An 11799-nucleotide genomic window follows, 5' to 3' on the forward strand; every position below is an offset into this window, starting at 1 on the left:
GAAATTCAAACACTTGGAAGCTAAAGACCACTCTGCTCAAGAATGTTTGGGTCAACCAGGAAATCAAAGAACTTAAACAATTCATGGAAACCAATTAGAATGAAAACACATCTGTCCAAAACCTATGGGATACTGCAAAGGCGGTCTTAAGGGGGAAATACATAGCCATCCAAGCCTCACTCAAAAAAATAGAAAAATCCCAAATTCACCAACTAACTTTACACCCTAAAGAACTAGAGAAAAAGCAACAAACAATGCCTAAGCCATGCATTAGAAGAGAAATAATTAAGATTAGAACAGAGATCAATGAATTAGAAACCAGAAACACAGTAGATCAGATCAATGAAACTAAAAGCTGGTTCTTTGAAAGAATTAATAAGATCGATAAACCACTGGCCAGACTTATCCAAAAGAAAAGAGAAAGGACCCAAATTAATAAAATTGTGAATGAAAGGGGAGAGGTCACGATTAACACCAAGGAAATAGAAACAATTATTAGAAATTATTATCATCAACTATATGCCAATAAACTGAGCAATCTGGATGAAATGGAGGCCTTTCTGGAAACCTATAGACTGCCAAGACTGACACAGGAAGACATTGACAACCTGAATAGGCCAATAACCAGTAACAAGATTGAAGCAGTGAGCAAAATCCTCCCAAAAAACAAGAGTCCAGGGCCTGATGGATTCCCTGGGGAATTCTACCAAGCATTCAAAGAAGAAATAATACCTATTTTCCTGAAGCTGTTTCAAAAAATAGAAACAGAAGGAAAGCTTCCAGACTCATTCTATGAGACCAGCATTACCTTAATCCCCAAACCAGGCAAAGACCCCATCAGAAAGGAGAATTTCAGAACGATATCCCTGATGAATATGGATTCCAAAATCCTCAGCAAAATCCTAGCTAATAGGATCCAACAATACATTAAAAGGATTATCCACTGCGATGAAATGGGATTTGTCCCCAGGATGCAAGGGTGGTTCAACATTCGCAAATCAATCAATGTGATAGAACACATTAATAAGAGAGAGAAGAACCATATGGTCCTCTCGATTGATGCAGAAAAAGCATTTTACAAAATAGAGCATCCTTTCCTGATTAAAACTCTTCAGAGTATAGGGATACAGGGAACATTACTCAAGTTCCTAAAATCCATCTATGAAAAATCCACAGCGAGTATCATTCTAGATGGGGAAAAGCTGAGAGCCTTTCCCGTAAGATCAGGAACACGTCAAGGATGCCCACTCTCACCACTATTGTTCAACATAGTACTAGAAGTCCTAGCAACATCAATCAGACAACAAAAAGAAATAAAAGGTATTCAAATTGGCAAAGGAGAAGTCAAATTCTCTCTCTTCACAGATGACATTGATACTTTATGTGGAAAATCCAAAAGACCACCCCCAAATTACTAGAACTCATACAGCAATTCAGTAACGCGGCAGGATACAAAATCAATGCACAGAAATCAGTTGCTTTCTTATACACTAACAATACAACTGTAGAAAGAGAAATTAGAGAATCGGTTCCATTTTCAAGAGCACCAAAAACCATAAGATACCTCGGAATAAACCTAACCAAAGAGGTAAAGGATCTATACTCTAGGAACTACAGAGCACTCATGAAAGAAATTGAAGAAGACACAAAAAGATGGAAAAACATTCCATGCTCATGGATTGGAAGAATAAACATTGTTAAAATGTCTATGCTGCCCAGAGCAATTTATACCTTCAAAGCCATCCCAATCAAGATTCCAATGACATTTTTCAAAGTGTTGGAATAAACAATCCTAAAATTTGTATGGAATCAGAAAAGACCCCGAATCATCAAGGAAATGTTGAAAAAGAAAAAGCTGCGAGCATCACGTTGTCCGATTTCAAGCTATATTACAAAGCAGTGATCACTAAGACAGCATGGTATTGGCACAAAAACAGACATATAGACCAATGGGACAGAATAGAGAACCCAGATAAGGACCCTCAACTCTATGGTCAACTCATCTTCGACAAAGCAGGAAAAAATATGCAATGGAAAAAAGACAGTCTCTTCAATAAATGGTGCTGGGAAAATTGGACAGTCACATGCAGAAGAATGAAACTTGACCATTCTCTAACACCATACACAAAGATAAACTCAAAATGGATGAAAGTCCTTAATATGAGACAGGAATCCATCAAAATCCTCGAGGAGAACATAGGCGGTAACCTCTTTGACATCGGCCACAGTAACTTCTTTCAAGATACATCTCCAAAGGCTAGTGAAACAAAAGCAAAAATGAACTTTTGGGACTTCATCAAGATAAAAAGCTTCTGCAGAGCAAAGGAAACAGTCAACAAAACAAAGAGGCAACCCACAGAATGGGAGAAGATATTTGCAAATGACACTACAGACAAAGGGCTGATTTCCATGATCTATAAAGAACTTCTCAAACTCAACACCCAAAAAACAAATAATCACGTCAAAAAATGGGCAGAAGACATGAGCAGACACTTCTCTGAAGAAGACATACAAATGGCTAACAGACACATGAAAAAGTGTTCATCATCATTAGCCGTCAGGGAAATTCAAATCAAAACCACATTGAGATACCACCTTATACCAGTTAGAATGGCAAAAATGGACAGGGCAAGAAACAACAAATGTTGGAGAGGTTGTGGAGAAAGGGGAACCCTCTTACACTGTTGGTGGGAATGCAAATTGGTACAGCCACTTTGGAAAACAGTGTGGAGGTGCCTCAAAAAATTAAAAATAGAGCTACAGTATGACCCAGCAATTGCACTTCTGGGTATTTACCCCAAAGACACAGATGTAGTGAAAAGAAGGGCCATATGCACCCCAATGTTCATACCAGCAATGTTCACAATAGCCAAACTGTGGATAGAGCCAAGATGCCCTTCAACAGATGAATGGATAAAGAAGATGTGGTCCATGTATACAATGGACTATTACTCAGCCATCAGAAAGGATGAATACCCAACTTTTACATCAACATGGATGGGACTGGAGGAGATTATGCTAAGTGAAATAAGTCAAGCAGAGAAAGTTAATTATCATATGGTTTCACTTATTTGAGGAACGTAAGGAATAGCATGGAGGACGTTAGAAGGAAGAGAAAAATGAAAGGGGGGAAATCAGAGTGGGAGATGAACCATGAGAGACTATGGACTCCGAGAAACAAACAGGGTTTTAGAGGGGATGGGGGTGGGGGGATGGGTAGCCTGATGATGGGTATTAAAGAGGGCACGTACTGCACGGAGCACAGGGTGTTATACGAAAACATGAATCGTGGATCACTACATCAAAAACTAATGATGTATGGTAACTAACATAGCATAATAAAATTAAATTAAAAAAAGATAAAGTGTGTTTAGAATTATGTTTAACTTATTGCATGTTTAACTTATTGCAGTGGGTGTTATGCGAAAACAACGAATCATGGAACACTACATCAGAAACTAATGATGTACTGTGTGGTGAGTAACATAACATAATAAAATTAAATTAAATTAAGAAACAATTATGTTTAATGGAAAAATATTGCATAATATTTAAGTTTTAAATGCAGATTCGAACAAATTAAATTAGAATTTTAGATCTTGAGCTGCAGTAGCCACATTGGGAATGCTAAACCCTGCCCATGGCAAGTGGCTATAGCAGAGCTCTAGGCTTGGGTCTCCTTCTTTACTTATATTTTCCATAACACTTTTATTAGAAAATCTCTATTTTGGGGGGATCTCCAAGGCTTCCCAAGCCATAAGTATTTAGATGTGTACCTTATTGTTGTATAAATGGAGGAAGAGTGAGTGGCAGAAATGAGTAATTCTACATTTGAACGTAATCCACTGGAGAATGCATACAAGGCCATGACTGGCTCAGCAGGCCACTCCTTAATTACAAAGCATCTTCCATTAAGATATAAGAATTTATGGAAGATCCTTTAAGACATATTAAAAGTAGGTTATTTCAGCTGTTTCTCAATAAAAAAATAATGGAAATTTCTAGCTGGGAGTTTTTATTGTATACCTGGAGCATTCATGAAAAGTTAGACCAGTGTAGACCACAGCAGGGACATGGGTGGCCCATGAGCATCATTAGTACATAAGACGTATGACAGAAAGGCATGACACACAAGCAGATACAGGCACTGAAGTAGAGCAAAAATAACTTGCAAATGTTAACTTTAGCTTCCTGGAAATTTGAGTCCAGGGCTTATTGTGCATTCTGGCTATTTTTGCAGCTGATGAAGTTAACACAATGGATTATAATGAGATAGATAAAATTCTGTCTGCAGTGCAAGCACCTATTCAGTAAATCTCCAGTCCAGACAGATGAGGTGCAAAGCCAAGATGTGCCAGGTCACCAGCTTCCATGAGGTCTGATGGATGTTGCCATGTGAACAGCACTCTGTCAGAACATACTTGGCTGAGGACAGTGACTGTTTCCTTGAATAAGACACAAAGCTTAGTGATACATTTTGGAGCTAACCCCAAGTAAGACTACTGAAGAGAACTTGCACCGCTAAATGCTTTGTTAATGGATGTCAACGTGGATTTGATGAATTTGAGGGTATTTTAGTGCACACCTGCAACAGATGGCCTGTGCTTCTCAGCTGCTCTTATGATTTAGCTACAAGTATTTTAAATCCCAGCTGTCAGCCGATAAGCAGTGACCGTGAATGTTAATATTCACAAGCAGCATCGCCAGTGGCAAGAACACACTTGCTGGGGTCATCCTGTTGTGGGGAATATGAGTCAGCTAACCTCTTTGCTCTGGGTTACTTAAAGATGTCAGAAGAAATTGCAAAAAAGAGGGCAACTTTATCCATTTCATGGTACTGCCAGAGCCACAGATAGATCTCTCCTTCTGAGATTAGAACTTTTGCAAAATAAATCAGTAGAACAGTTTGATATAGCCACTAAAGCAAAACTAATTTTAATCCTTTATATTTGCATAGGGCTTTGTCAGTCACAAAATATTTTTACATCCATTATGTCATTTTATTACTAAAATATCCATGAGTAGTGAACAGGACGAAAGTGCTATTATTTCTCTTTAAAATTGAAGAAACTGAGGCTCAGGAAGGTGTTAGGTAATGTTTGTGCATGTGTGTTTTTGAGGATATCAAAAATGTCATCTTGAGTAAAATCATAGGGGTAATCAAACTAAAAAGAAAACAAAAAACCATTTCAGTCAACAACATAATATTTAAGAAATTTCTCTCATGTAGATGTCTGGTGTTTGTTTTCTTTTGCTTGAGATTTCTACCCTCTTGATATAGTGCTATGAAAAATAGCTTAAAGGTGATCCCTAGAATGAGGAAGAGCAAACCCCTACCCCTCCAAAAGTGGATCGTACTATTTGAGGTAGAATTGTCATCAAAGCAACTCTCATTCCTTAGTAATAAAATCAATGATTTTTTTTTTAAAGATTTTATTTATTTATTTGACAGAGAGAGTAAAATCAATGATTTTAAGCTGGCATATGGTCATCCTGAAAAAGACCGTATTTCTCATCTTTCACTGTACTACGTTCTGGCAAAAGTATTGTGAGTAACTTGTAGAGAATGTCATTAGTCAGAATATATTAGTAAACAGAAGCCATTCTATTTCTTCCAAGCATTGAATAAATTAATTGAGAGAATTAGGAGCTTACCCAGCTACTGGAAGAGCAAGGGAAGCAAATGTCAGGGAAACTACTAGTGATTTTCTTAGCTTGAAGTAACAAATTGGATGGTTCTTAAGAGTTTGCTAGAGATATGCTGAAATTGTGAAGACTCCAGAAAGCTCCCACCAATTATCTCTGTCAGCAGTAGCAAAGTGAGTTGTTCATAGGACTCACTGGGTAGCAGCTGTGAGTCACAAACTTGACAAAATATCTGGCTATAATTGCCTCCAGAGATTATGATCTTTACTTTTGTCATCCTCTGAATCTCAAGTAAGTGCCTATCATTGGAAAACTGTAACCTCAAACCACTGAGAAAAGGATTTGGGGGAATGTAATAATTAACTTTTGTTTTGCAAGGAAACCTTAGAATGAGGTTGTGGTGCTATTAGATTGTTGACAGTCCAACACACTTCACCTCTTAGTTCAATTCAGCCTTCATAAATAGCATTTAACTCATACTTAACTTCCACATAAAGACCATGACAGCACCACACTCTGCCTACCGTACTATAACTCCTCTTACATACATGGTCCTATGCAAAGCCCCATATGTCATTTATCCACCTTGAGATTATGTTCGTTGCTTTTTTTTTAGCTCACTCACTTTTTCTTTGGTGATACTATAACTGAAGTATTGAATTACAAGGTTAACTATTATTAATACACCTCATATCCAGTAGAAAGGGAATGTGAAAAGAAAAAAAATCAGTTAAGGTATATAAATACGTACATGTCAAGGTCAGAAGTAAAATATGCATAGCTGCTGGTGTCCTGCAGTCACACAGTTGAAGGTTATGTTTAAAACTTCTTTCTTGACCATTGTTTCCTTGTCCACAAGTTATTATCTCAGCTGGTCATATTCTTTACTAGGATCTAAACCTTATCTATTGAAATGCTTGTGGTATTTGTCATCCTGCAAATACTGCATTGTCACAGCTTTTTATTAATTTTGACTATTGAACATCATAGTGCTGTGTGGTGCTCCTATAATTTTAGGCTCTAGGTACACCTCTCTATTATCCCATTATCCCAGTGGTAACTCTATTTCCTCTTGAAAACCAGGAACAATCACCCTGGCCAGAACAGTAACTCCCTTATTTGCCTGTAGATTTAGTGGCATGAGGAATACAAAGTGATCTAGTAGAAATTTCAGCATCCATTTCAAAGAGACTCTTATTTAATCCTCTGGTAGAAAAATTCCTCTTTGGAGAACTTAAATTTCTAAAACCAGCGGAGTCATAGGGAGATGAAACAACTATTTTCCTAGTTCATTATTAAGGATACTAGCTGAGGAGTCAATCCCATTTCTACCTTTGGATTCCCAGATTCAAGGTTCTTTACTAGGGGAGAAAGATCATGATCTACTGGCTATTGTTTTCATAGTATATAGGTGTTATCAGTTGACAGTGCTACTGAGTCCTCATTTCCTATGAGGCAAGTCCAGAGTTGTCTAACATATTATTACTTTAGCCTCTTTTTTTGTCACTTTCATTCCAATCTAATGCTAACTTCTATATCAATGCTGATTTGTTGATATCTTTAAAAATGTATTCTCCTTTATGTTCTCTAAAAAACCCACAGGAAATCCATTTTTAAATTTCTAGATTAAAACTCCATATCAGCTGTATGTAGGCCTGTTATTAGTGTGGTGAAGGGCATTATTATCATTTAGAAATTTTTCAAATTATGCATTCCTAAGTAGTAAATTTCCCTCTCCATCCTGAAAAGTTTTGGAAAAGGGCATGGAGTAGCATGCACAAATACATACCAACTCCACTGAGAGAGGAATAACAGAAAAGGAAGGAGTCAAAGCAGATGGGCATAACATGAAAATTCTCCTGATGTTCATTTGGATGTCAATTACCACCCTCACTTCAGAGACATGGACATAGCATTTATTGCTCTCTCACTTCAACTTGTTATCCATACCTATGTGCTCATGATTTTAAAATCATATCTGTGTCCAAATCTATAATCCTGACCTTTTCTTTGAGATTCAATATTTTCATTTGTGCCTAGACACATGTAGCCCTTTATTATGTATTTCTAAATTACTTCATAGGTTATTATGAAGATACTATGACTTAATACTCTTAGTATGACAATCATAGAGTGCTTTGTATTTGAAATATTGCTAATAGTATATGCACTACCTTTCTATACTCTTATCAAAACACCGGGGCATTCCACAAACATTTATTTAATACACACTTAAAGTTCTTTCTACTCTACCTTTTTACATAGAGGCCAGTTACCCACCTATGCAAGTGTTACATGGATGTAAGTTGAAGTTAGCAGTTCTTAGGTAAATGCTATAAATGCTAATGTTTGGGTCGTGCTGCTTCTAAGGATGATGAACATATTACATTTTCCTTGTAATGATGTTTTTTCTCATTTTGTTTTCTAAATAGTGTATTTGCAAATCATATTTGAAATAAGAAAGGTCAGAACTGAGAGTCTTAGAATAACCTGCTTCAAGCCCAGGTGCACTAAATTGAAATAAAATAGTTAACATTTTTCTTTTTTGTGTTGGGCACTGTTCAAATCGTTTTAATAAGTTTGCTCATTTTATACTCAGATCACCCATATGAGATAGGCAATAATGTTATTCCCATTTTACAAATGAGGAAACTAAAGCACAAAGGGGTTATATCAATTAGTTTATGTTGTATTAGATTACCTCCAGATTTAGTGCTTTATTACAATAGCCATTTATTTAGTTCATGATTCTCTAAGTCAGCAAATTGGTCAGGACTCATTTGGGAAGTTCTTTTGTCATGGCTGGGCACCCTTGTGCTTCTGTGGTTAGTTACACATTAGATAAAATACAGATATTTTAGGAGGCCCTGCCTCTGGAGGTTGGGTAAATGTTGGCTGGGATAACAGTGGTGATGGGGTCATATGTCTCTCATCAGCCAGCAGACTGCTCAGGGCTTATTTACATGCTAGCTTGGTAAACAGAAAGAGTGAAAGAGAGCAACTGCTAGATTTGGAACTGGCTCAGTCTTGCTTACCACATTCTGTTGGTTATAGCAAGTCATAGCGCTGGCCAAGATTCAAGGGATGAGGTAGTGTACCCCATACCTGATGGGAGGAGATGCGAAGTTTCATTGTAATGGGATGTGGATAGTGGGCCAAGATTGCTGTCTAGCATTTAAACTAGACGGGGTAGGGGCACCTGGGTGGCTCAGTCGTTAGGTGTCTGCCTTTGGCTCAAGTCATAGTTCCAGGGTCCTGGGATTGAGCCCCACACTGGGCTCCCTGCTCAGTAGGAAGCCTGCTTCTCCCTCTCCCACTCCCCCTGCTTGTATTCCCTCTCTTGCTGTCTCTCTGTCAAATAAATAAATAAAAAAAATCTTTAAAAAAAAAATAAACTAGACAGGGTGGAGCAGGGAGAGTACGAGAGAGTGAAGGATATGGGAGAGAGAGAGTGTGGGAAGAAAGAAAGATGGAAAGAGGGAGAGAATATCCAAGTTTATTGGGGGTTCTTTAATCTATTAAACCCAATTATTTGAATGACCACTCATGATATTCTATCAAAGTTAGAGTGAAACAAATATTAGCATTGGTGTTCTAAAGGCTTCCTTATCCTGAAATTCTGTATTTGTCTTCAGGTGCAGAGAGCATTGTTGCAAAGCATCTACAAGTTAGTTTGAAAATTTTGGAAGGCTTTTACTTGGTGTGGTATTCAAAGTAGTAGACAGAGGTCAAAAAACCTTTCTCTGGAAATTCATTACCTGTAATGGCTTTGAGCCAACTCTTACTTGTCTTAAATTTACTCATCATATAGTAGATGGAGAAAGATTGCTTTGTGATTGTACACTAAGATTGTCTCATCTTACTCTAAAATTAAACATCTTACTCTAAAAAATGTCTCATCTTCCTCTCAAAGAATTGAGATACAAGATAAAAATACATGCTTTTCTGTCCTGATGCAAGACATAAACAGATACATATAATATCATATAAATCTAAATTGGGATAGAGGTACAAACAATGGATTTTGAGAGAGAAGGTTAACCTATCTTAGAGTTAGGATGTTGGGAATTTGGGGGAAGATTTCTTCAGAGCATGAGGTTTTACAAGATGAGTTGTAATAACCAGGCAATGATGGGGATTGGAAAGGTGGAATGTAGAAATACTACAGAGACAGCAACTAAGAGATTATTAGATTATAATTTTAGTTATCTATGGATAAGAAATACTAAGAGGTTGATACAAGAGTAATAGCAGGAAGAATGGAAAGGAGGAGGAACATTAGAAAGGTGTAATTGATAGATTTATAGAAATTAGTGACTGATTTGATGTGAGGACCAAGAAAAGATGATGACTTAAGGAAAACTTCCAGATAGTTCCCTTGGGCATATAAAAGTATATATCTAGATTTCATGTATATATACTACATATGTACTATATAGAAAGGGGACAGAGGAGGAGAGCTTCCCATAGATATCAGTATAGAGAATATTTTTATACAAGTTTGCTCACTGCAGCATCAGAATTTTTAATAGCAATATTCCAAAAATGCAGACATCAGTATATATAGAAATAGAGATCTAGACAAAATGAAGATATATTTCTAAAATAGATTTGTAACCATTAGATTTTTGAAGATATTTTGTAAACATTTTCATAAGTATTTGTAGGCTATAGATTTGTAACCTATTTGGTTTATGTTAAAAGCATTTCCCATTCCATTACGTATTCTAAAAAGATGCATTTTATAATGGCCACATACTGTTCTGTCACATGATGCTATTATACTTTATTTTATTCATTCCCCTAATGTTAATTATAATTTGAGGACTTGTATTTAAATCTTTTACCACACTATCATCTAAGTAGAGGTTGATTTATTTATGGCATTTCCCCTCACCATGATCTTCTCTATGGAGGAGGATGGTCATTTTATCATTTGCTCTGAAGCACTTAATGTGTGCCTCATCTTATGCACAATAAAAACACTAACTCCATTTTCTCTGAAGCTGACAGTGGTAAGATTTGGACTTAAAGGAGAGAGGTTATGTAATATTTTGTTTCTCCCTTTCAAGTCAATCTGTTTTAGGAAATGGATTCCCTCATGGACTCTTAGATGTTACAAAGGTAACTGGGACCTTTAATTGGGAGTACCAGATGCCTTTACTGGTTGTCCTCACAAGTGACTACAGCGTGACTTTTACCAGGTCACATTTATCAACACATGTTTACTGTGTATTTCATTTAACTAATACATATTGCATTTCTACACATGTACTAGAAGAGATAAAAATGACCTTTCACATCTTCTTTGTAAAAAAGGGAGAAGTAAATACTACATTACACTGAAGGTCAAGGCAACAAAGTCCAGGATGGATGTGGCCCAGAAGTAAATTTTATACACACACACACACACACACACACACACACACATTTGTATATATGTATATATATATGTGTATGTATATGCATACGTGTATGATATGTATGTATATATCATGCATACATATTTATAGGTTTGTGTAAACATATACATATTTATTTTAAGAGTATAATATAAACATATGCATATAGGTAACATATATATATTTACACGCATATACAAGCAGGTCTACATATAGAGAGGGAGTCAATATTGACCTCCATTTTGTAAAGTATTTGAATTGCTTCCCATCATTTAAAGATAGCAAGATTTCACATAAATATCTGGACTTTTTATTTTCTTGAAAATCAGGAAAATTGAGAAATCCTGTTCCTGAATCTAAACATTAAGGCATTTCTATATTCCTGCATAGCAACAGTTAGGTAGACCCGAGTGGCTAATGGGTTTCTAGCACTTGTTCAGTTGTCCTTTCAAGATGTATTATTCTCATGAGCTCTCCAGTTGACTCCAATAGGATAATTCACTAATTTTTACTTTATTTCCTGGTTTCTGTATATATTTGAGTTTGAAAATTCTACTTCATGCCATATATTATAAAAAAGTTCATTTCAGTTTAGAGAATCCATTTCTCTGGAAATCATCTTTATAGATGTAACTATAGGAAACCAAAACAATTGACTAGTTCAGCTACTTCAGTCAAAACCTTTTCAATTTAGAGAAAAGTCAGCAAAATTGATAGTCTAAACCTGAGCAAATGTTTGAATGGGATAAAC

Source organism: Phoca vitulina, unplaced genomic scaffold (genome assembly GCF_004348235.1).
Source record: "Phoca vitulina isolate PV1807 unplaced genomic scaffold, GSC_HSeal_1.0 scaffold3, whole genome shotgun sequence".
Taxonomy (NCBI): Eukaryota; Metazoa; Chordata; class Mammalia; order Carnivora; family Phocidae; genus Phoca; species Phoca vitulina.